Source organism: Canis aureus, chromosome 15 (genome assembly GCF_053574225.1).
Source record: "Canis aureus isolate CA01 chromosome 15, VMU_Caureus_v.1.0, whole genome shotgun sequence".
In the NCBI taxonomy this organism is placed as follows: Eukaryota; Metazoa; Chordata; class Mammalia; order Carnivora; family Canidae; genus Canis; species Canis aureus.
Genome location: NC_135625.1, coordinates 35,207,653 through 35,234,927, shown reverse-complemented (window position 1 = coordinate 35,234,927; position 27,275 = coordinate 35,207,653). Strand labels below are relative to the sequence as shown.

At 36.8% G+C, this 27,275-nt stretch overlaps 1 long non-coding RNA gene across 1 annotated transcript in view; it reads left to right on the top strand.

Moving 5' to 3' along the window:
* LOC144284502 (uncharacterized) overlaps positions 1-22,177 on the top strand; it is a 57,878-nt gene extending 35,701 nt beyond the window's left edge. The window contains exon 3 of the long non-coding RNA XR_013352934.1: positions 21,947-22,177. This is a non-coding gene — a long non-coding RNA (uncharacterized LOC144284502). The remainder of the gene's footprint in view (positions 1-21,946) is intronic.
* Positions 22,178-27,275: the final 5,098 nt, after the last annotated feature.

Below are 27,275 nucleotides of genomic sequence, written 5' to 3'. Positions count from 1 at the left end.
TGTCCTTTGAACTTTGTTCTTTGATAAAAGTTGGGCAAAAAACACATGCCACACACAACTGTGGACCTGAGATGTGAGACTCGTGATAGTTCTGGAGAGAGCTTCCTGCCCTATGCCAAAAAAGGAAGACAACTGTTCAAACTGACCAGGAGGCAAAATATTTCCATGGTTAGTCATTAACATTTACTAAGAGGCATCAATGAACTGCAAGCTTCTTAGATTCAAGGAATATTTCAAAAGATCCTGTTTCCCATTCCCATCAGGCTGACAGAGCTGAAGGACGCAGCTCCCAGGATTGGTCCCCATCAGGACACTTCACCAATATGGTTTCTGGAAAAAAGGCAGTTTTTCTGTATGCTTGTCCTCAAATGATAGGGCTTCTGAGGAGGCTAAAAGTAAACATATGACAAATTAGGGAGAATATGGTAGAGTTTTGTTTTCTTCACTCTAGATTTCCCCCATGACTTTTTCTTCCTTTTGCAAACGTCAGACTATAAATCTAGGCACTTATGATTCAGAGTTCTTTTTGATTTGAACACTTTTATAAAGGGGAAAGTTTTAAATAATTGTGTTCCTTTTTTCTTCCCAACAGGCTGTGTCTCTGAGTCTGAGTAAATTTTTGGTGCCTCTCCATTAGAACTAGCTGGCTTGTATTGCATTCATGTTACTGAGATCACTCTTCTTTCATAACTCAAATACATAAAAACTAAAATATGGCTCAAGGGGTTTCAACTGAACCCCATATAATTGAAGGGAATTTTTGAACACAGCATGTAAAGTCTATCCTGTTCTTAGGGTTCTGATGTGACAGCAAAGCATATTCAAGAAGAATAATGCTCCTCACTTCTAATGTGAAACAACCCAGGGAGCTGATCCATTGAGCTCCATTTGAGAGGAAGACAAAGGTTGGGATCCTGACTAATGCACCTTATGCATCCTCTGACCCAGGAAGTGAAGTAATGATGAGGTGACACCTAATAATAGGAAGGCAGGGAGTGAAATCTTCTTCATGACTAGGTCTCCAGGGAGAAGTGGAGAGAACTCTCCCTTCTTTTGTTTTGTCAAACATGCTGAGAGAAGGTAGATTGGATTGATTGAATGTTAATATACCTGAAAGACAAACACAAAAGTAAGAGAGTGGTATGTTTAGTTTCTACATAGCCACCAGAAACATTTTTCAGTATCTTCCCACCCCTAACTCAACAAAGAAGGACAGATGTGCACCTATGTTTAATATCAGTTAGATATCAACACAATTAATCTAGTAATTGGTAAGTTTCCTAACTTTGCCAGAGAAAAATGGTTTTAATAATGAACCCAACCAGGCCAGTCAAAATTTGCTATATTTTGAATGTCTACATCATTCATGGACTTTTACCTTCATAGAAAGTTCTCAAATCATGTGGAAATAAGGACATAAACCACACAACTGTTTGTATTATTCATAGAGTTAGCCATGTTTTTCTCTCTGTGTAGCTGTTTTGATGGCAAGCACCAAATGATACTGTATATTATTTAAAAGTAAGGACAACTTCACATCTATTAGGGTAGCTAAAACGAAAAATAGTGACAGTACCAAATGCTAGCAAAGGTGCAGAGAAAGTGGATCTCATACATTCTTGGTGAGAATGTGAAATTGTACAGCCAATTCTGGAAAGTAGTTTGAGTTTCTTGAAAAATTAAACATACATGAACAATATGATTCAGCAATCACAAATACTCCTGGGTATTTACCTCAGAGAAATAAAAACTACATCCACACGAGGACTTATTCATAAATGTTCATAGCAGCTTTAAAGGTAATGGTGAAAAACTGCAAACAACCTAGATGTCCTTCCATGTAACAATGGTTAAGCAAGCTGTGGCATAGTCATAACATGGACTACTATTCAGCAATTAAAAGGTCTGAACTACTAACACACACCAGGGAATTGTGCTACATGAAAGAAAGCCAGTCTCAAAAGGTCATATACTATACGATTCCATTTATATAATAGTTTTAAAATGATAAAATTATGGAGATGGAGAACAGATCAGTGATTGCCAGGGGTTAGGGAAGGGTGGATGTGATTATAAAAGAGTAACATGAGGGAGACTTTTTTAAATGATGAAACAGTTCGCTGTTGTCGTGGTGGTGGTTACATGAATCTACACATGTGACCAAACGTAAAGATCTGTACACACACATGCATACACACAAAATACAGGAAAAACTGGTGATACCTGAATAAGGTAAGTGAATTGCAACAGTGTCATTTTCCTAGTTTTGATACGGAGCTCTAGTTAATGTAAGATAATACCATTGGGGGAAATTGGGTGAAAAGTACATAGTACCTCTTTAATATTTTCGCAGCCTTCTGTGGATCTATAGTCCCTTTAAAATAAAAAGTTAAGAAAAAAATGGAGTATAATAAGAAAATGGGGCCACCTTTTGAAAAACTGTCTGAAAAATGTGACCAAACTTTTTTGTGGAGATAACAAAGCCAAAGTGACAACTTAGAGATCTCTATGGCTATAAAAATGGAAATTATTCCCAAACATAAACTGATCCCTTTGTATGAATACTCTATTTTTATGTTTCTGGAAACTGACTCAATGTGTTTATTGACACTTTCTTCTAACTGTGAAATGTCTGTTTTTCCTAATGAAAAGTGTTCCAGAAAACCAAGCAATGACATATATTTCTGTACAGCTTCAGAATGCTATTCTATTGTTTGCTTTGTACCCTTGCCACATCTACTTTCTGAAGACATGCATCAGTTGATAATAGCCACTGGGGGTCAGACTTCCACATGGCCCTTACCAAACATATGATTTCATACCCAGTGCAACGGCAGAAGCCCAGACCTACAGATTAACAGAACTCAAACCTTCCTTCCTACTTGTAAGCCCACCAGAGCAGACAGAGATATATATGCTCATGGTAATTACCCAATTCAGAATGCAAACATATTCAGGGATGGGATTGTGGAAGAGATAACAGAGTAGTTTTATATAAATCTTGATTAAATACATCACAGTTAAGGAGGAATTCAGCAGCAGGCTAGTGTTTTCTTTAACCTTTGGAGATAAAAGCTTCCTTTCTACAATCTAGGCAAGTGGAACTCCTCACTTTAGAAGCCCTACACTGGCCCCTGCCTAGCCATGCCCTTCAACATGGCACAAGAATCTCAATTCTTTTCCAAAGGACTGATGAAATCCTAAATTTCTTCCCATTAGCTAGTTATTACAGAGTGTAATTTTGGGCAATAATGAGCTGAAGATAGTTCTGAAAGAGGCCTTAACAAAGAGAAGATATTTGTTTCCTAGGGCTATGGACAAGGAGCAAAGTTTAAAAGGGGGACTACTATGAATCACAAAAGATAAAAGAAGAGAAATAAACTAAGATCAGAGTTGTCAGATTCTAGAAATTGGTTTGAATTCTTTGAGTTCGAACAACATATTGCTGAATCTAATTGCCAGGACATGACACAAAAATACCAATGGTTGAGCTTCTGCATTGCAATATGGTGATGACAGGGACAGGCTCCAAACACTGAACCATGTACACTGATCCAGAAAAGATGTTGGTAATCACCAGTTTGCTAGCACTGCCTCCAGTCGGTTCTCCTCCAAAAGATGGAAGTGGATGAGTCACAAGGGGACTCCTGTGTTGCTGCCTTTACAAAACCAATTACTCCAAGGTCAACACAGAGAGGAAAGTGACTGTACCTTCCTAGGGACTAGCGAAGGTATTCTGAAGTGGTCAATGTCATAAATCAGGCATTACTTGATCTAGGGGTTCTTCAATGACTGCATCTTTCTTCTCTTCCTATATTTCTAAGTGATATCCAGACTTTGGGACATACATGTCACTGAAATGGTCCCAGAGACTGTTGGCACCTGTTCTCACACTCTGAGAGTCTAGTTTAGCTTTTACCATGGCATTTCCAAGATTCCTTAGTGTCTCCTTTGCAAACTTACATATTCTTGCTTTTCAAGGTGAGTTGTGATGTCATCATTTAGGATTGAAGAACACTAAGCAATCTAGCGCAGATTAAAAGAATTTTCCTGAGTGGCACAATACACAGCTGGGATCAAGTGGCAATAAATACGGTGGTGCACTAAGTGAAACAGTAACAATTAAACCTGTCAACTTTAACTGAGGTTGAGAAAACAAAAGATGTTCCAGTTTACAGTGGCCCCATGCCAGGAGACTGGCTGAGACTGGAGAAAAATCAGACTGCAGACTGAAGAAGGCTATCTTCTAAGAAGAATGTGCTAATGAAAATTTTCAGGAACAGCAGCTTTCTCAGAGTCTCTTCCAGAACGTTAATCAGCCAGGACCTCAAAGTACTGGTCAGTAAGTATTCTCTGGCAGGTGCAAGAAAGAAGAACACACAAAATCTCCCCTGAGCAAATTTAGACGGAATAAAATCTGATGTTATATGCTAGCTGTTAGCTTTTTTCAATAACTATAAATTAACTTGCATTGATGAAAGATTGAAATATCACCTAGACCTTTGAGGATATAAGTATAGTTTATGGGGGAGGCAGGGGCAAAAAAGGAAGAATAATGCTGCCTGGAGAATAAACTTGAGGTTTTCTGGCCTACGACAAGATTAAATAAACGTTCTTTGCTGTTGGCAAAAAAGTTAATTTTAAGTCTCAGCTTCTATGAGTTGATATCAATCTCCTCTTTTGATCAAAATCCAGGCTCTAAATATTCTTTTGAGGAGTCGGGTAAAGATTGTTATTCTTAATAAGCTTTTTAGCTAGCTATGACTCCAAAAGTTCTGAGCTGTATAATCAAGTATGATGGAGTCAAGCTCACATGTAGCCATAAGAGTAGAAAGCCACTTTGTCAAAATCTACTGTATCTGAACCCAAACATGGAGTTATAAGGCTGAAATGCTCATTTTTATCGTCCCTTGTGTTCAGACAGGAAAATAACCTCAGTTTCTGACATAAAATCTCCTATCCTACATTAACAGATATTCAATATTTTTGAGGGCACCAAGGGTTGGTGGGTTATGGCAAAGCCATGCGACATAATGGATCCAAACAGGGGCTTTGCTTCCCCAAAGATCTGAGTGCTGTTCACTTAACTTTATGCACAGGCTACTCAAATTTCTGAAGCACAGTTCCAAATTTGTAAGTGGAAAGACTCACACGTATTCTATAGAGTTGACATGAAAATTGAGGAAAATCTAAGAGCTTGCACATAGTGGGTTTCTGTGGATGGTAGCTATGATTCCCTGAATATGTTGAATGGATACCCTTGAAAAGTGATCAGGCTTGAAATTATTGTGGGGAAGCCTCAAGTCATAAACTGAATTTGCTGCCTTTACCTTTACATTACATTTCTAAAATGTCAGAAGTCCTTTCTCTCTCTTTTTTCTTGATAAAGTTTTCACTGGACTCTCTAAGCCAGAGTATGAGTTTCCTTTCAAGAAGTGCTGTTTTCTCTTCATGCAATGACAGAAGCGTCAGGAAGCAGGCAGCAAACTGAAGTCACTAGAGATTTCTTTGATGCTAAGGGCTTGCAGTACACGCTTGTCTCTGCTGTGGTTGGTTTTCTTGTTATCTGCCTCTTCTGAGCGTGACTCTTCTCTCCTCCTCCTTCCCATCATGGAAACTAATGTGACCTTGAAACGTTTTTGTGCCATTTCTCTTCTGGTGCTATGTCATGCAGTCTCTGTGGAGAATTAGAGGTAACTTTAATTCATCTTTCATTCCTCACTTTTTGTCCTCCAAACTTGATAACTGTTTCCTTCCTAGGAAAGATAAAATTCCAGAGCCTCTCCTCCTGTTGAACTCCATTCTCCTTTCACTTCTGAGCAGTGAACCACCTCATAATTATTATTCTTCACATGAAACTCTCCCATTAGACTTCCTGTTCTTTTATTTGTTCTTGTGGATAAGAGGATGAAATGTGAGCTGGAAGATAATATTATAAAGTCCATTTTCATCTAAACGAACTAGGCACCAAATTAAGGCTTCAGGGTCAGTCAGGCTGGGGAGGGCATGGTGGGGGGAAGGATATATACACACACAGACACACATATATATACATACATGGGGGAGAGAGAGAGAGAGAGAGGTGTTTAGTAGGGGCTTGTAGGGCTCTGGCTATAATCTTGTTTGGTGTAGAGTAGTTGAGTGAACACAGAGATATTGAACTTTGTGATGAACCAAAGCATGGAGAGATAATTAAAGTAAAAATTGAAAGAAGAAAAAGGAAAATTATTCTAGCATATTAGAGTTATGGACTAATGCCAAGAGAACAGAATTTAATAGGAATGAATTCAAATCTGTACATTTGATATTTAAAAGCAATGCACTATAGTATGAGACATCTTTTAAAAAACATCTTTTAAAAACCCCACAGTGATGGGGATATATCAAACAAACACTGGAGTTATCTAAAAGCTCCCAATGTCAAAACTGGAACAATATGAGTACCATGATAAATAAATAGTGTCAGATTATAGCCCAAACATAAAATAAATATCCATGAGTCCATACTAATATAAATAAGTGATTAAATAAATTAATAACTTTGAGGGAAGAGAAAACTCCTATATAGAAGAATTCCAAAGAACTAGTGCAGATACTCTATTCTCATGGTGGAGCAGAACTCATAACTCCTTACATGTAAGCTCTGCATAGTGCCTTCCTTCAGAAGAGTATGGTATGGAAAGGAAGAAACAAAGGTAACTTTGTAGAGGAGAAACCTGATCAGTCAGGTAACCAAGGTCAGCTTCAATAGTGATAAGTCATGTCGATAGTATGTTACTCTTGATATGTATGATGAGGATGACAATTTACCTCTAAGGTCTTTGTCCCCAAAACACATAACCCCAGTCTAATCATGAGAACATCCGATAAATCCTAATGAAGGGGCAGTCTACAAAACACCTAATCAGAATTCTGCAACACTCTCAAGAGCATCAAAAACAAGGAAGATCTAAGAAACTGTCCCAGGCAAGAGGAGTCTAAGGAGACAGGATAATTAAATGTGAGGTAGTATCTTGGATGGGAACCCTCAACAGAAAATGGGCATTAGGTAAAAATGAGGGAAATTTGACTTCATTTTTAAAATATTTTATTTAAATTCAACTGGTCAACATATAGTATAACACTCCGTGTTTATCCCATCAAGTGCCCTCCTTAGTTCAAGTATAGATTTTACTTAGTAACGGTGTACCAATATTAATTCACTAGTTGTGACAAGTGTACTATACTAACAGAAGAACTCTTCTTAATGTGAGCGCAATTTTTCTATACTGTTCTAAAATAAAAGGTTTATTTCACAAAAAGTAGTTGAAAGGTGAGAGATAAATTAGATCTTATCTTGAAGCAGCACATGTGAAAAATATTTGGGAATGTTAACCAAAGTAAAGTTTAATAGCTAACAAAGTAGCAGAATTTTGCTCTGCAGTGTGGACAAGGTGAAGTGCTGTTGTACTGCACCTGGGTGCAGATGGAGTAAACGGTGGACCAGCAAGATGTGAGGAAAGAGAGTTGCTAATGAGTAGCAGTAGCTCAAGTAGAAGAGGGAGAAAACATAGCGCTTCATACTCTAGAGGCTTGGGCTAGAACCTTTGATTAAACTAAGAGACACAGGCGCCTGGGTGGCTCAGTGGTTGAGCATCTGCCTTGGCTCAGGACACGATCGTGGGGTCCTGGGATGGAGTTGCACATCCAGCTCCCCGCAGGGAGCCTGCTTCTCCCTCTGCCCAGGTCTCTGCCTGTTTCTCTGTGTCTCTCATGCATAAAATGAATAAAATCTAAAAAAAATAAATAAATAAAATAAAGCAAGGGGCGCCTGGGTTGCTCAGCGGTTGAGCGCCTGCCTTCCGCTCAGGACGTGATCCCGGGTTGTGGGATCTGGTCCCGCATCCTGCTCCTTGCATGGAGCCTGCTTCTCCCTCTGCCTGTGTCTCTGTCTCTCTCCATGTGTTTCTCATTAATGAATAAATAAAATCTTTAAAAAAATAAAATAAAGGGAGAGACACAGATTTTACCTCAATCAACTAGCCCTGTCCACATAAGCAATGGGAGATAGAAAAAGAGGGGGTATACATACAGAAAAATCAGAGTAAATAGAATATACTGCATATGATGTTAAAAAAATCCAAATGCTACAGTTACTTGAAAAAATGTGAACATCTAAATTTATCAGTTAAAAGACAGATTAGCATAATGGATTTTTTAAAATCCAGCTACATGTTATTTATAAAAGTCATACCTGCACATTGAGAATTTAAAAATGGAACAAGTTATATCAGAGAAATACTGACAACCACAAAACAATATCAAAAGTTAGAATATCTATTAATAAAAGCCAAAACACACTCTTAAGCAAAAAACACTGTTAATTCAGTTAGTATTCAGTTTGACCGATTATAACTTAAAAACCTTAAATAACAGTAGCTTAAAAGTAATAAAAGTATATGACTTTTATGCTCATAAAAAAAATAGGCATTCCAGGCTGGGATGACAGACTTCAGATGTTACCAACACAAATCCAGTTGAGAGCTGGGATCTCCCTGGGGAGACATATTCCCAATGATCACTTCAGATTTAGGTGTAGAGGACAAGGAAGAACTTTCCAGAAGGGGAAGGCAGAGGCCAAAGAAAAAATGCCTGGTAAGAAGTGGAATCAGGATCTAATCAAGGAATTTTCTGTACCACACAGAATAGGAGGCTTTCCCCAGCCCTGCCCAGCAGAATTTGTCTAGCCATTGACCAGTGATGACTGTGTCTCTTCTATTCTTCCATTTCAAAACAGGAATTTTTCTTGAGATCTCCCTGTTCCTGCTTCTTTGTTGTATATTGGGCATGTGTATATGAGATACCTATTTATCCAGTTCATAAGTCATGAAAACAAAGTTACATTCAAACCTGAAGGAAAGGCTGTGCACAAACCAAGCATCTTAGATTTTGAGCTGAAGATAGTCAATGAATGGGCCTTTGGGTTGTATTTTTGGGAAGAGGGTGGTTTTCTTCTGAAGTATGAAAAAAAAAGGAAAATATATATTTAGAGACAAAAAGGGTAGACTTCAGAGACTGTTTTTTTTTTTTTTTAAGATTATTTATTTGAGAGAGAGAGAGTAAGTGGGAGGAGGAGCAGAGGAAGAGAGAAGCCAAGTAGACTCCCTGCTGAGCATGGAGCACGATGCAGGGCTTGATCCCACGACCCATGAAATTATAACCTAAGCTGAAATCAAGAGCTGGATGCTCAACCCGCTGAGCCACCCAGGTGCCCCCAGAGACTGGTTATTTGTTCACCAAATCCATTGTCTCTTATTCCAGCACACAACTAAATTTCATTTCCCATTCATCCTTGTGGTTCTAGTCAAAGAATGTGAATGGAAGTGATACACACACTTCTAGGCCTGGACCACAAAACCCTCCTCTTATGTGATCTTCCATCCTATTTCACATTCAATCATCTTATTGTAGACAAGATGGGGACTTTGGAAGCCAGCTATTGAAGAAGGTGGAGCTGTAAGATGAAAGAGCCCCAGATCCCTGAATCATTATGTGGAAATGAGCTAGCCTTTTGTTTAGAGCTGCATTTTACACTTTATATAAGCCAGAAATAACCTTCCGTCCTGTTTGAGTCATTATCCACTTTTTAAGACTTTTTTTTTGAGGAGTTATAGGTTCACAGCAAAACTGTGGGAAAAGTACAGAAATTTCCCATATGTCTCTTGCCCCCACACATGTACAGCCTCCCCCTTAACACAATTCCCGACCAGAGTGCTCCGTTTGTTACATCGACGAATTTACATTGACATAATAATCACTCAAAGTCTAGCTTATACTAATGTTTACTCTTAGTGTTGTTCATTCTATATGGGTTTGTACAAATGTGTAATGGCATTTATCACCATAGTATCATACAGAGTATTTTTACTGCCCTAAAATTGCTCTCCGTTCCCCCTATTCTTCTCTTCCCCATACCTCAACCCCTGGCAACCACTGATTTTCTCTCTGCCTCCATTGTTTTACCTTTTCCAGAAGGTCTTATAGTTGGAAATATACAGTGTGTAGCCTTTTCAGATTGACTTTTCTAGTTAGTAATATGCATTCAAGTTTCCTCCATGTCTTTTCATGATTTAGTAGCTCATTTCTATTATATATTCTTTTATCTTAGACAGAAACTAGTATTACCTTAACTGTTACAACAAAACTAAATTATAAATTCCATGTGGGAAAGAATTATATTTTCATCTTTCTTTGACATATAGCAGTCTCTTCTAGAATCTATATAGATATCTAATAAAGTATTCCTGATATTTACTGTAAAAATAATACTGCTTGATCTTATGAAGAGCCTAATCCTATCCTAGCTTTTATTCCCATATATTTCTCAACTAGAGTCCCCCTCTTAGCCTTGTAATCCATTTCCCAACTCAGTCTTGATGTATACTAATTTTTATCTGATATTTTTCTTTCCATAAAAACTTCCATTCCACTGTTTGGGAGAGAGAGTGGATTGTTCTTCCAATGTCTATTGTCCATTTGAACCATACTAATAGATTTTGAATTTTAGCTATGTATATGTGACCAACCAAAATAAATATTGTGTTTCCCAGCATCTCTTGTAGCTAGATAGAGACAGTTGGTTAGGTTCTTACCAGTTGGATACAGACAGAAGTTTGCCATTTCCAGGAAGTATCCTCTTTCTTGATTGCCAGAACGCGGATATAATTGCTAAAGTTCCAATGGCATCTTGGACCTTGAAGTGACCTTGGGGATGGAAGCTAAGCACGGCAGAGATACAAGAGAAAAAGAGGCAGAGTTCCTGTCACTAAGGAATAGCATATCAGCCTTGGATGACTGCCTACAATTTTCCCCCCAAGGGATATCATATTATTTATTTTTGTATAACTTAATTTATATCTAGCATCAACATTCTTCCCAGCAGCAGAAAATTTAATTAATTCAGAAAAAACTCAGTCAGAATAACACATATATTAGGCTGCTGGAAATTGTAACACAGCTCATTAAAGCTGTTTTTTTTTTTCAGTCTTTTTTCTATCATTTTTAATAGTTTTATTGCCATGTCTTCTTACCCATTAATCTTTTCTTCTTCGGTATACTGTCTGCTATTAATTCTATCCAGAGTATTTATTTTATCCTAGCTATTGCATTTTTTTCATTTCTAGAAGTTTTATTTAGGTCTTTAACATTCTCCATGTCTCTACTTAATCCATTCCAGGATTCCACTACTTTCTTGAACATATAGAATATAGTTAGAACTAATTCCTCAACTAATTCTATCATTTATGTAATTATAAATCTGTTTCTATTGATACTTCTCATTATGGGTCATATTGTTCTGCTTTTTGTATGTTTAATAATTTTTTACTGGAGGTCAGACGTTGTGATTTTACAGTGTACTGGATATTTTATATTCCCACAAATATTTTTGAGCTTCTTTTCTTTGAATATGGTTTTTTGAAAATAGTTTGATTTTTTGAGGCTTGCTTTTAATATCTGTAAGGTAGAAACAGAGCAGCCTATAGTCTAGGGCTAATTCTATCCCATGACTGAGATAATGGCTTTTTGAATGTCTCATGCATTCACAGCTTTTCCTTTTTTCTGGTGTGAACACAAACTATTTCCGTGTCCTGAATAAGTTCCAGAGATTCTTCCCTCTTCTCCTTCCCTCTTCTTCTTTCTTCCTCTTTGGTAACATGCATTGAGCAATACCCAGAAGATCTGAGAGGATCCTCTGCACATCTCCAGAACTTGGCCTCCTTGCACCTCTCTCCTCTGTGATATTTGGTTCTATGACTACTCCCGGGCCTAGCCTTTCTGGATTCCTAACTCTATCTTCTTAACTCAGCCAGACTTCTGGGCTCCACCTGGTTTTCCCTCCTGCACCACAGCCTGGAAACTCTATCCAGGCAGTAAACTGAGGTATCTTGTTTGTTCCCCCTCTCTCAAGGATTATGGTCCTTGTGGCCTGATGTCAATGTCTTAAAACCATTGTTTCAAATATATGTCCAATTTTTAAATTGCTTTATATAGGAAGGTAAACTTAGTTCCTTTTACTTCATTTACCTTCTTCAGAAGCAGAATATCTTATGTTCTTTTTCAATTCAGCATAATACGCACAATTCTAATTGTATACTTAACTAATATAATCCTATTTAAACACATCCACTAGATTTTAATTAGATGTCTATGATTCTAAAACTTATCCAGAAATCAATACATTAGTTGAATTTATTTTTCCTGGGTAGAGGAAAATAACATTTCTTGTGATGCTCTAAGTTTATGTAATATTCAGCTACTGAGGAAACAGATTTTATTTGAGGACTAATTAATGAAGGAGCAACTTCTCTCCCAGAGCTGTAATTGGGCTCTTCAGTAGTTAATAGGTTTCAATTAGTGAGCTGGTTCTTAGATATTGACATTAACTCTCAAACTCAAGCTATACACACACACACACACACACACACACACACACACACACACACACAAAGTGAAAAACAGAATTGTTTCTCCACGTGGATGGAGAACTTTCTAAGCATATAAACAGAGAAAGCATGCACATCACCCAGACTATTTGGTCCAAGTTTCATCTTTACCCTTCTGCAGACCCTACTCAGGATGCTGCTTCTATGTCTTTTTTAACATGTCCTACTATCACATTATTTTTATTCAGTATAGTCCATACTTCAAAGATGGTATAACAAAAGGAGCACCAAAATCAGACAGATATGGAAAGTTTGTTTTGCACTTTATTGACCATGTGGTCAATGCACATTACTTCATCACCTAATTTCATTCATTATTCATCACCTAGTCTTAGTTTATCTCATCTATAAAATAGAATATTACCTACATCACAGAGTTTTTGAAAGGACTAAACAAGATAACTTCATGCATGTAAAAGCATGCACTAAATTGTTTTATAGAATGTGTGTAAATATTGATGAATTTTCTTCTTTTATACTCAACGTTCTTTTTTTTTTCTTTTTCACCCTCTGTGTTTTTGAAAAGAACCATCCAAAGAAAATAGTCAAAATAAAGACACATTAATGAGGATCATCTTTGTATTTTGAGGGGCTAAAAATAAGATGTTACTTATAAAGATGCTTTAAATGCATTTTAAACATTATCCACCTTTGATCTCAAAAGCAAATGTCACTCAAATGCAAAGAGCAGATAAAATGATCCATAGAAAATGCCAACTCAGAAAGTAAGAAATGCAGCTTTTGAAATGAGCATGCCAACGTCCAAGAAGTCACTTCAGAAACACTGTGGTCTTTAGGAATTTCTATTCGGGCTTGCATCTAATGCAGGAGGTAATGAGAGGTCATTTGAGTTGTCTGTTTAAGCAGCCAAGAACTTTTATTGCTATTCTCAGAGTACAGCCAAAGACTTAATCCTCATCTGTAAAATAAAGATATTTGATTAGATAACTTCCAGCTGTAAAAATTGTATGATTAGCTAATTATTCATTACAGAGGTCTAGACCTTTAAATTGATCTCACATGAACCAGTTTATGTCAATTTAAGCCTAGTGAAACCAAGCCATAAAAAAAATTTGTCTTGCATTTTATCTTAGCTTTACAAATAATGCACTATAAAATTATTAATTATAATAATTAATAATAATAATCGATAAGGATTTTTATCCTAAAGGTAATTTTAAGATAGAGGAGCCAATAGTTTCCCCAATATGAACTGCGTTTATGAGGTGTAGATAGCAGGAAGAAGTAAAAAAAAAAGGAAGAAAGAAGGCTCAATCTTCTTCCACTACTACTTAGCACCATCTTCTTTCTGCTGGCAATAACAAATGTGATACTTTTTTTGTCCTTTTTGTCAAATAAGAACAAGCCCCTTATCTTTGGGCTGAATTTTTCCAGCACTGAGCATTTCCATCCAATATGTTCCATTAAGGGCAGGAGGAAGGAAGCACAGATAGAGAATCTCTCTTCCAACATCCTAACACCACTTTCAGCATTTCCTCAGTGGCATATGGGATGTGACTTTGTCTTGAATACCTCCAGTAAAAACCTACTGCCAGCCTTGGATACCTGAAAATAATAGAAGGAAAAACATTACAGAAAATGTTGTTCCAGCAGTCATTACCTTTCTTTTCTTTTCCCCTCCATTTCTTTCTATAACAAATTAGCAATGTTGCCATTTCTTCTGACTCACTAGTTCTATTTTTTATGGCACTCTATGCATGTTTTAGCACCTGCTATCACTGAAGCCATGCTACACTGAACAGCACCAGCATATTTACAAATTCTTAGAAGTCAGATGGAAACATGACCCCGATTGAAAATCTGCACAATCCTTCCCTATGGGGAAAAGCTCTCACAGTTTTATCTAAATATACAAAGACTACTCCATGACAATCAATCTAATTATGGGCACAGAAGGTAATACAAATTGTATCTATCTCACCATGACTGTTACCTTGTTAACCAACACACTCTTCAATCAATGATAGAAAGGATCCTGCTGAAAGAAAATTGGATAAGAGGAGCCCAATGTTTCTCAAATATTTTAAGTGTGTAATTGAATGTGACCACATTAACATTACAATCAATCTTTGTATTTAAAACTACTACTTTGTGGAAATTTTTATGACAACAAATTTGCTTGTTGGGATTCACAATCAGTCAATCAATCACTAGCTTTCATTTTATCTTGAACCAAAGGATGACTGCACAGAACTGGGCTATACTCATGGGAAAGTCTGTCAGTTCAAACATGTTTCTTACTGGGGACTAAAATATATGATCACATGGAAGAATGCTTAAATGTACACTTCATTCTTCCATTTAGCAAATATTTATCAAGTAACTACTACGTGACAAAATTGGTCTTACTCTGGTGGAGTATTGATCACACTCTGGTGGAAAAAAAACAGATAAAATCTCTGCCCTCATAAAGCTCCTTTGTAGAGTCTAGTGGGACAGAAAGTATTAGATATACACAAACCCAAATAATAAAAGAATAGACTGCTGTGGAAGAGAACAAGTTTAGTTCTCTATTTGGAATTGCTTTGAGGAGAGAAGTCACATAAATTCTCTCTGAGAAAGAAGCATTTAAATCAAAACCCCAAGGAGGAGTTGGATTTAACCAAAAGAAATGTTCAAAGGAAGACATCCAGGCAGAGGAAACATCAACACCATTCAGTAGTGCTTGGAGATTCAAGTTTCACCAACAGAATCAACCATCAGGTGAGATAATTATTGTGTTATGTTTCTAAAAATTGGAAATTTCCTGCATGACATCAGGGAGTTGGATCATCCTTGTGTATGGAATCTACAAAGAAATACTCCAGTGATTCTCTTGACTGGGATAAAATTTGACATTTATAATAGCTAAAAATAAACTCTAGCTAGTAAAACTGGACCATATAATTTCACAGAAATTAAAGCAGCAGCTTCTATTTAAGATTATATTGTCAGACATACAGGTCTTGCCAATAGAATCAGAAAATCTTAGAAAATATCCAATATCTATAGGTATTTCAGACTTGTGAAAGGACATCCAGATTGACATGCTTCTTTACAATAAGACCACACTGACATTCAAAATCTCTTTTAAAAATGCTCAGAAAATCTTATAAAGAACGCACTTATAATTCAAATTCTGTGGAGTTACATCTCAAATTTCTGCAAATACATAAAGAAGTCAAAAGCTGTATTATACATAACAATAGAATACTACCTGTCCCTCACTTAAGTTTAATAATTTGTAGACATTAACTTCACTACATTTTTAGAAAAACATTTTCCAAAGGGTATTCCATAGAACACCAGATTCAAAGTATATTAATGGATGTTACTTTAAAAGTGCATAGAAATGCCAAGTTAAAGTAAAAAGGGTTGCTGCATAACTCTTTAGCTCTCCTAATATACTAATGATCACTGAAAATATCAAAAAGGGGATTCACCACGAAGTATTTGTTAGATAGATCTATCTGAGGAATGCTTTCCCATGGATTATCAATGGAAATAAGCATTCTGTGGCACATTTTTTGGAAATGCCACACTAGTGAAAAAGTTCAAGTTGAACTAGTGGAGCATATATTGGAATCATTTTATATGGGGTTTTATAAAATATTAGCACAAAAACTTGCAAGTTTCATTTTTCAAATTTAATAGTTAGAAAAAATAATTGGTACCATTAAAAACTAATAATGATTATTAATAATATCCTTGCTCCAGCCAAGTTCATGCAGACTTAAATGAGGACATATGAGGCCATTATAGAATGTCATGATGATCTGTGCTGCATCTACCTTTGATTTATAACAAAATTCAGTCTTTGTTAGAAGCTATTACACTAGGCCAATTTATTTTCTGCCACTGTAGTTACATGTCACAATGTGTAAAAGGGCACATTGACAGAGATAGCACAACCATGTTTATCAGTCTTGAGTGTGTTTTTTCCAATGTTAGTAGACAAGAACATGTCCAGAGCTTAATACCTATTCTAGAACTATCTGGCATTGATTTGTCAACCGAAATTTCTAAAATTTTTTTAAAGTTTGAAGATGCTTTTACAATGCCAAATTTTATTAGAGTCAAAACCTTTTTTTTTTTTAAAAAGGACAAGAATTGAAAAGTCGAAGAAAAATAGCCAACATTTGCAAAGCTATGTGGAATTGATGCTTTCGTATACTGTAAGAGGTGTAAATTGGTACTTTTTTTTAAATATTCATCCTGAAATTAAATTGGTACTTTTTAAAAAAAGTAATTTCAATATGCCTTAAGAAGCACTCCATTTTCATGGATATATCTTAAGAAAAAATATAAGAAAGTTTACAAATACTCATCTACAAACTGGCTTGGCACAATGCTGTTTGAAATAGAATATTGAGGACAAGCAAACATGTCTGTCTCCTTTTAAGTTTTTGTCCGATGACCTATCTAGAAACATGCACTTACCTTTTACAGGGCTGAACAAAAATCACTACAAGATTGGAAAATTTTTTACACTGGATATAGTGCCATTGTGAAAAATTAGATTTCCATTAAAAGGAAGAGGAGGAGAAATGATGTTGAGTTAGCTGTCTGCCAGTTTCTGCCCCATCGGTCAGAGAAAGTTGTATTTGTGAGCACTGGAGCTGCGCTATGAAGATGGTATTGGAATTAGACATGTGGAGAGAAGGCAGGTATTGAAAGCTTATGGGAGTGCAGAGATGGAGAATCTCATTTTGTATTCAATGAGAAGACACAATATACATTGAAAAGAATCATTACACCAGTGGTGTGAATGGAGGTGTCATGGAAAGCAGCAGGAAAATCATAGGAAAAGTAGATTGAAGTGTCTCTGTGAGAGGTCTTGGGTACCAAGCTAAGGTTGTTGGATTTTATTCTCAAGATCCAATTGAACCAGTGAAGGGTTTTATGCAAGGAACTAATGTGTTGCATCTGTTACTTAACACAGATTAATTTGGCAGTAAGAAGAATGAATTGGAAGAAGCAGAGGGTGGAGATGGGAAGAGGAGGATATAATTTCTGAATTCAAACTGTGGCAGGAAAAATGGGTAAAGTGGATGGGAATGGGGAGGATTGATCAATTGACACCACAAAATACATATTTCATTTCAGAACTCATTCATATCATTGCAGAGTCTAAATGTCCAGATATAATCCTGTGCAATATAAACACTTTTACAATCTCAGCAACAAAGGTCTCATGCTCAGCAACAATAAATGCAACTGTGTCTCTGTAGAGGGACCAGATGTTCAGAACTTTAAAAAATATAATGGAAAACCTCTAGAAATATGAAAAACTAAAAAATACCTTGATACATCCATTGTTTAAATTTCTATACGATGAATTTTAATTTTATTCTAGACTCTATTGCACAAAACCCAAACTTAATAAGCCATATATTTGCAACTTTGAGACTAAGCTTAATGTGAAATTTGGAGAAGTTACTAAATTGTTAGAAAGCAGAAATTTCACTGTGACTTTTTTCAGTTAAGACTATTTGACATTGATTTGATTTGATTTCTAAAAAAAAAAAAAAAAAAGTGCGTTGAAATCCATGACAGACATGTTATTTATGGAGAGCTTAATATCATAAAGAAGCAAGAAAATCTGAGTCTGTGGAAATAATTCATTTGACCTCTACTGTTCTTCCATGTACCTCCAAAGCACTACTCCACTAATTTTTTTTTCTCTTAAATTGTGACACCTGATACTGAAATAATGTAGTCTTATAGTTCAAAACACAAAAATCAGTCAGGCACTAAGGTTATTGCAATTTTTAGCTTATTTGCTAACATTTTCCTTCTGCTCCATGTTTATTTTTTCTTCTTTTGCTGCCCCTGACTCAATTTCGAGAGATCCTGTATTTTTTTTTTTTCTCTTTCAAGCTTACCAACAAGGGCAAGACCTGTTCTGAAGTTCAAGAGAGGGTACTGAATGGATGTGACAATGCATTTGCTGAAAATATAAGACGTGTGCTTAAAAATGATTATTACCTGCTTTTATCAAGCTTCCAGAACTCCTAAGTTCACACCTTCAATTCCAAGTAGTTAGATAGTAAAATTGATGTGAAAGAGTGAGAAAATAGATAATTTCCTTAGAGAGAAAAATCCTTTTGCTAATAATTACATTCTCTCCACGATGCATACCTTTCTTAGCATTTCCAGCATTAATGTTGCTTCATGACATTTTAACTATGTAATAATCTCCACATTATAAGAATATGCTCAGAGTTTAAATCAATCCTTAACAATTAACAAGATTTTATTGAGCACTCACTATGTGCCTCTCACTGTGCTGGCCACAGTTAGGCCACAGAGATATTTAAGACATCTCCCTCTACTAGAGGGGATTAAGGCCTAGTTAGAGAGACTGATAAGATGAATGCTGAAAAATAAGTTGAGAACATTTACAGATGATTTGTAATGTGTTAAAGAAGAATAATGGCAATCACTACCCTTCAGTGGGTGCTTGTTGTGTCCCAGTCCTCCACTTAGGCACTTTAATGTATTGTTTGGGGTTCTAGTTCCAAGGGCCATAGGAACTCAGAGAAGGTGAGATAAGTATGGGCAAGAATGGTTTGAAAAGAGGATGAGGGAGTGAGCTGCATTTAAGAGAAAGACTTGGACCTAGAAAGGTACAGAAGATGGGGAAGGCAGTCTTGACAGGATTGTCTGAGGAGCTTCCTGATAGAACCTGGGGCTTCAGAGTACTAAGCAGTAGGGATTGCAAAATATCCCCAAGTGTTTACTCCTCTCTCTCCATGTGCTTTGTCATGTGATTTGCAGTTGGTCTCATCAAGAGATAAGGTCTACTTTCCACACTCTGAATACTTGTGACTTGCCTTGTGACTTGCCTTGTGACTTGTTTGCTCTCATTCGGACCCTTGCCTGTTGCTATGGGGACAAGCCTGTGCCAATCCCACGGATCATGAGAGACCGTGTGGAGCAGAGCTGAATCAGCCAAGCTTCAGTCATCCTACACCAGCCAGCTCCATGCTGACCTGCCAGCTGGCTGCTGGTTCAGGAGTGAGCTCAGCCACAATAGCAATGATAGCTATTGAATATAAATAAGCAATTGAACTGAGAGTAAGGCCTTAGTTAAAAAGGAAAAAGAAAAAAAAAATCCCCTTTGGTATATGTTCTTTACAGGCCGGCAGAACACCAAACTCCCATTTATTTTTTCTTGCTTCACTTCTTTGTTCTTTCTCAGTTTCCTTTGCTGGTTCTTCCTCCTAATGCTGGAGTGGCCAGACCTAGTCCCGGGCCTTCCTTCCAGTAGCTTATTAGTTTCATCTGGCCACTCAGTTCTTAATTCCATGTGTGTGTCTTCAACTCCAAATGCTAGATCTTTAGCCGAGATCTGTCTCACAAAATCCTATCAATTGCCTGCTTCTCATTTCCACTCAGAAGTCTAGTGAGCATCCTAGAATCAGGATATTCAAATCTGAGTTCCTGACCTTTCCTCCCATCCCTAGTCCACCATAGCCTTTCTCACATCAGTTTGTCAAGAATGTGTTCCTTCTACCCTACAGTGCAGGGATATTTTTATCACTGAGGTTTTCCCAGCTCATAGAGCAGTGCTTGTCCAAATAGCCCTCTGTTAAACAGATGAATATCAGTTAAATAGATGAATGCATGACGATGTGATAGATATCAATGTTTTGGAAAAGGGACAAAAAAAAAAAAAAAAACCAACCATCACAGGTATATTAGGCCTCAAGTCCTAATTGTTCTACTTGGTGGCATGATACTTTGGACAAGTTGTTTAACATGTCTGTGGTTCATTTCTCCCTCTATGAAATGGGGATAAATGACTACCTACCTCACTGGGCTGTTATAAGGGCTCAAAGAGTAAATTTATATAATTAGAGTAACACCTAGCACATTATAAATGATAAGTAGTACATTTTATTATCAACAGTACTGATCTCATAGATTTGATGTAAGCATTGGGTGAAATAATCTGTGTAAAGTTCTTAGCACAGTACTGCTCAGTTGATGTTAGTCAATGATCTAGTTTCTATGTTTACAGAATAGTTGTTTTTCTTCCCCAGAATGCTGTTGAAAATAGCATACCACATTTAGTGTACATGTGTTTTTAAAATAACTTTTCCTTTGTAGAAATCCATAATACTCCCCACCTCCACACTATTTATTGATTTAGGTAAGGTCTCCTTTTCAAGAACCTTCCTGGTTAATGGGTGTTGACCACTTTTCCTCTTTCCCTAATGTACTATCCCATGAGTATCACTTTTCTAACTAGCTACCATTAGTTTCTCTACTGAAAGGGTTGTGAGTGTTTAACTGCAGAAGTTAACACTGACCAGGAAAGACCTTGCACTTAATATGTTCTTTAAAAAGAGATTGGTAGTATTCTTTCATTATGGATTAGTCTTTTAAATCCTAGAAATTAGCTTAGATAGATAAAGGCAGAATAATTGGCATTTTCTTAGTGACTTTTACTTATTCTGTTTACTAAGCACAGTGGTTTCCAATACATATTTGCTATCAGGTCTAATCCTGAGAGGAAAGGAAGGCCCTTATTATGCTGCTAAGATTCATTACTTCAGACATTATGCTGAGAGAGAGCAGAGAAGGCACTTGGAGGGAATTGCTTTTCTATAGGTCATTGGAACATCTGATTATTGTTCTTTGTTTCATTGATCAGTATGGACTCTATCTTTGCAGATATGAACAATTACTAAATTCAGTGAAAACAAGATTAAAACCTCCACCAAGAACTAGAAAGATGATAAAAGAAGATCTCATTTTGCTATTCCTGGGAAGTTTCCCACTAACTGAATTGGTAGCTTTTCACTCATGCCCCTCCCCAAGTCTCCTGTGTGTTCTTTCTTCCCAGAAGAACTGAGTCTATGATATTTCAATTCCAGAAAATGATTTGTTATGTTAGCATGATATTTACTACCATTGCTTGATATTTAAGACACTCATTTTCCCAATCCCCTCATCAGAGTAGACAGTGCTGATAACCTTTCTAGAGGGCCTGTGTCACCATATACTGAACTGAATTCACAAATATGATCTCAATTTTTAAGTCAAGGTGAATGGTAAATGTTAGAAATCCATTATGCAGATACAAGTGCTAGTTGGTTAAAAGTGTCATTACATGAACAGACCAGAATTCATCAAATTTCACTGCTGAAGGAAGTTTAAGATATCCTTCCGTCAACTCTAACACCTTTGCTAATGTTTATATTGAAACCACCACTAAAATCAGACGTGTGTGTGTGTGTGTGTGTGTGTGTTGTAGGGAATATCCCAAGAAAAAAAAGTCCAACCTCTTCATATATATGACAATTGTTAGTATATGAATGTAGACTTAAACCAGTTTCTTTTTTCAGAAATGAAAACCCAATTCTATTAAAAACAGGTACATAATTCACTGTGTGAAAAAAGCATTGAACTAATCAGAAGGCTTGGGTTAACAATCTGTTTTTTTCACTTACCAGGTATGTGACCTGAGGCAAGTCACCACATCTCCCTGGGATTCATGCAAGAATAGTATCAATTAGGATAATTGAGAATCATCTCAGGTAAAAAAAAAAAAAAATTACCACTCTGATTTCTCTATAACACTAGGACTTTTTGGTTCCTAAACTTCTTCCAGTGGCCACTGCAGGCAACTAACTTGCCTCTGCAAGAAAAGATTTTGGGGAAATTTTTGCTAGATAGATAATCAATCCTGGAATAGAAATTTAATATGTTGATATTAGGCTGTTAAGCATAAGTTTAGATTTGCCACAATTATACTCATTCAAATGAAATACCCAGATTTTTTCTGCATTTGGCTATTAGTAGAAAGATGAAATATGGCAAGACAATTCAGATCAATGCCCTTTTCCTGAAATGGACATTGCTTGGAGTCAGTGTACATCCAACTGGAGATAAATTGCTTTCTACTGCCTCCTCTCTCATCCTTTCTGCACGATGATCGTAAATGTTCAGAATGAAAAAATAAATAAATAAATGTTCAGAATGATGACCTCAAGTTACCGCAAGATGTCCAGGCACCAAAAAAGTAAATCAAATAAACTATGCTTAAAATACTCCACCTATTAAGAAAGGGAAGTATTGAGTGTCATAACAAACATGTTCAAAGGCACGTTTTATTTTATTTTTTTAAAAAATTTTATTTATTTATTCATGACAGACACAGAGGGAGAGGCAGAGACACAAGGCAGAAGGAGAAGCAGGCTCCATGCAGGGAGCCTGACGTGGGACTCAATCCTGGGTCTCCAGGATCACACCCTGGACTGAAGGCAGCACTAAACCACCAAGCCACCCAGGCTGCCCCTAACGGCATGTTTTAAAAAAAGATTACTTACTAAAGCAATAAACCCACAAATATTTATTGAACATGAATTTTTCTAGGTATTTCAAAGTTTGAGATATGGTTTTATTCTCAACATGTTTCTTTTTTTGTAAAAAAGCAATGTCAGAGTCGGAAAGAAAACTAATTAATAATGTTTATGGTTGCTGTGGTGAACTGACACTCATCATGTGTCATAAATTACTTCTAGTGTGATTTTCTATGCTACAGAGTACAGAAGGTTAAAAACTACATTTCCTAGACTCTTTTCAAACTGGAGTGCTGCAGGCAAATTTGATTCTTACAATAAGAGGTATTACATGAGAGTTGGAAGGCAGAAGTTAGATAGTCGTCTCCTCATCACGGCCAGCTAGAAACCAGGTTGTGGAGATGGGTTTTTCTGTAGCCACCTTGCAGTGTCCAGTCACTAATTTTGTGGGTCTGGAAAGACAGTTCAGGAGGTAGCATCATCTGCCAAAAATCTGAATTCCTGTTCTACAAATGGGTAATAAGCCTCATAATTCCCTTGGTGCCCTGTGCTGTGAACAGTGCAACAGATTTTCCTCTCATGGGCCAGTGAGGAGGTCTTGTTGGAGGTTCTCCTGGATACTTAGCCTAAAGCTTATCCTGCCTACCCTTGGAAAAATTCTGTGAGCACCAAATCTCTGCTTCTAAACCCCTTTCTACTTAAAATATCTAAAATAATTCCTGCTTGCAGCTGACTGACAAATATTTGTAGACCAGTGATGCGGCAGGAGTTCAGAGAGGAGACTAAACAATGAAGATAAGATTATAAAGTAGGGTTTGATGGACTAGGCTGCATTTAAAAGGCTAGGTTAATGAAATTCTGATGATACTTCAAAATGTTTGGGTAAGATTTAAGTGTAGATTCATACATGCACATTATATATGCAGTTGATTTGGGTTTTACATCAGACCGTCGATTAGAAGACCATAGAAGAAAAGAAAAAAAAAAAAAGACCATGGAAGATCCTGAGAGCCACTGCTTTTGGACACTTTGTTTTACTAACTTCGATTTAAAGAGATTCTTAATTTTCTAGGCTCCAATGAGATGATCTCCAAAAGAGCAGTTTCTGTTGGTTTAGCCCCAGACCTCTATAGTAAATTTTGATGATCAAAATGTGTTCCAGATAGTTTACAGATAATGTCAAGCCAGCAAAAGCCAGAAAACTATAGACTTAAGGATAAAAATTCTCCAGAGCCTGACCCCTTGTGCCAAAGTGCTATAAGTATTGAAGTTTGGTCTTGTGGCTTTAAGGCCACAAATCACAAAAGGTCAAGTTAGGAAGCTATGCTGGGGGGATTCTAGAAATTATGTTCAAATCAACAGAAACCTCCATCAGAATGGGAAGCTCCAGTGTGCTGCTTTCATCTTTTTCTGACCAAGGGGACTTTTCCCTGGCTGCTCAAATGTTCTACTTTTCTTAACTTCTCACTCCCTCCTATTTGATGAAATCAATTCATTACAGTAAATAAATGGTCAGATCTTAAGCCTTTTCTGTGACCTTCTCTGAACCTTCACCACATCTCTGTAGTGAAAAGAAGCCCAGGTCTGGGCTGGTCTCATGCATTGGTAGCTTTTATGATTGGCAGGGGAAGGAATAAGAAGGCTCAATTCCTTGTTGTATCACCCCACCCATAGCCATACTAGATCTTCTTGGAAAAAGTCACTCAGAGCTTTTTTCCCCATTCAATACAGATTGACTTCCAGATAGTGAATGCTTTGTATTGTTATCACTTATACTCTGGACTGAATCCAAAACATAATTTTAGGTTTTTTGAGACTTAAGAGAGAGCATAAGGCACTAGATACTTACAGATTGAGAGACTGAAGGTATACCTGTAGGATGGGTGAGCATATTGAAGAGGCTGGGCTTCCTAAAACACAAAGAAACAAAAAACTTTCTAAGTTTAAGGAACTTAGATTGGCTCACTCAGCAATATGTTTTAGTATTTGTTTGCTTTGTCTTGTTTCTGATAAAAGGAATTTCCAATTATTGAAGAATAACCCATTATTTAATCTCTCCAGAAATTCAAGGAACATTCGTTTTTGTATCCTTCTTGCTATAGATCAATCTTGAGTAAATGAAATTTTGGCTATCCTAGCGAGGAGGACAATGAGAGTCTCTGTAGGAAGAGAAAATTCAAGTTTAAAAAATGGAAAAGAAGGAAAGAACAAAGGGCATCATAAAGATGAACATACAGAATGAGGCTACATAGCTAAATAAAGAAAAAGGAAAGGATTTTGAACTATATAGTCTTTCCTAATCTTAAAAAACTTATGGTAGCAAACTTGTTTTTTAAGAGTTGTATTGTTTTAAAAGAATTTTCCTACAATATTTGCTGTAATAAACTTATTGTAAGTGACAAACTGTATGTGTTTGTTGCTTAGCCACTTATAAGTCTTTCCCTATTCAAAGATTTTTATGTTAGAAATTTAGATTTCTAAAGCTAATTAGATTTGGCAGAGAGAAGGCTTATCATATTGGAAATATTAAAGGTAATGCTGATTTTTGTGTGGTGTATGGGGATTTGTTGAGGTGAAATGTAAGTACCAGGAAATCCCCAAGATCAGCACTTGCAGGGCAGAAATATTTCATGTTTGTTAAATTAAGAAATGGCATTTGACATTGGGTTCTTCCTCCTTAACTCACAAGCTGCTGAGTTAACTCAAATCTGTACTAATTGGGGGTTTTGTTTGGCTCAAAATTATAGGCTTTACAAAAAAAGGCACAAATGTCCATATATTACACGCCATTCCTAATTATAAAATACAAATGACAGTACTGAATTGGCTCAATTTCCCAATCCAGATATCACATGTGGTATTCAGTACAATAAAGACAAAATGTATTGAAGGTACTGGAAATATAAAACTCTCATTTGTCAAATGTATTTCATACATTTCATCTTTGAGTTTCATATCATAGGTTTGTATGATATGAAACAAAGCCAATTTCATATTTATTCCATGTGACTAGAACGTGACCTCTTCTGAACTTTGAAGACTTTTGGGATTTTGTGACATTGAAAAGTGTAGCATTGGCAGAGACATTTTATTCTTTTAGTACAGCTCCTTTCTAGAGAGCTTATTAAGCTCAATGAGCTTGCCTCTGCTAGAACCATGGAATAGGAACTCAGAAGAAGTCCTCTGCTTTTTGGAAAAGGCATGAAAGGGGACTTTTATCTTCCTTCTGAAGGAAGATTTAGTCACCTACACACAACACCAGATATCCTAACCCTACTTAACTGGTATCAGGAATTCTCTACTATTGTGTTGTTAAAATGGACAACATGAGGAGAACATATCAGAATCAACAGGAGGCCAATATATTTTCAGGATTCCATGTCCTGGTCTATTCTGCGTTATATGGGCTAAAATAGAGATGAGAAAGGATTTCACTAACTGACAGTTATTCACTTGGGTATCTATACCTCATCTTTCTCCAGAAGAAAATATTAAGTTGCTGTCAAGAATACAAAACACATCTAGTCCAGTCTCCTCGTTTTACACACATGAGGAAACTTGGACTTAAGAATGCTCAAATGACTAGTCCAAGGTTCCTCAGCCCCCTAGTAACAAAGACAAAACCAGATTTCACACAACCTCTGTCCTATATTCCCTGCATTTCTATCTTACATTATTTCGTTCAGTTCCCAAATTTTCTATATAAAAATGAAGCTTGAATTTTCAGCTCAAGCTTTGTGTTTGACATCGTCTCAGCCTTCGCAGGGACCTTGTTCAGTTCAATTGTTTGTTTGCTTGCCTGTATCATCTTTGATTATTGGACATCTGTCCTCTACTTGAACTATTACAATGTCAGAGAATGCTTATTTTTCTGAGACAGGCCACTCCATTACTGAGCAGCGCTACTTCTGTGAAGAATTCTGTTTTATTTTGAGCAAATATGCCAACCTATAATTTCCATCATTTGGCCAATGTTTGTTTCCCGATAAAAGGAAAATGGCGCACTTCCCTACCCCAGCACAATAGAAGAGCAGATCTTCTCCCTGGAGTCTCTGTACTTGAATCTTTGAAATTTAATAAGGCATTTCCATCCCAGAGAGCATTCCAAAAGAAGTCTCAAACCTAAGACATCTCTTCTGTTCCTGTGAGATTGACAGTTGCCATGGGAATGGGGAGGGGGTGCTGTCCTCAGGCACTCCAAGATTTCATCCCAGTACGGCTCCTGCTGGGATGCAAGTGCCTGCTAAGATTTTTATAGAGGTCGATCTACAGGGCCTAACAGAGGAAGTGCTAGGTCCCTCTGCACCAGAGCAAGGGAACATGATTTATTTAGTGCTTATTGAGTGGCTCTAACATCCCTGCCTTGCCTCCCTCACAGAATAACACAGAAATTCTGATTTTATTATAACTCCAAGTCTCTTGATTTCAGTCAGAATTCTTGGGTGGATTTCAATAGTTTATAATTAAAAGAAGAGAGTAG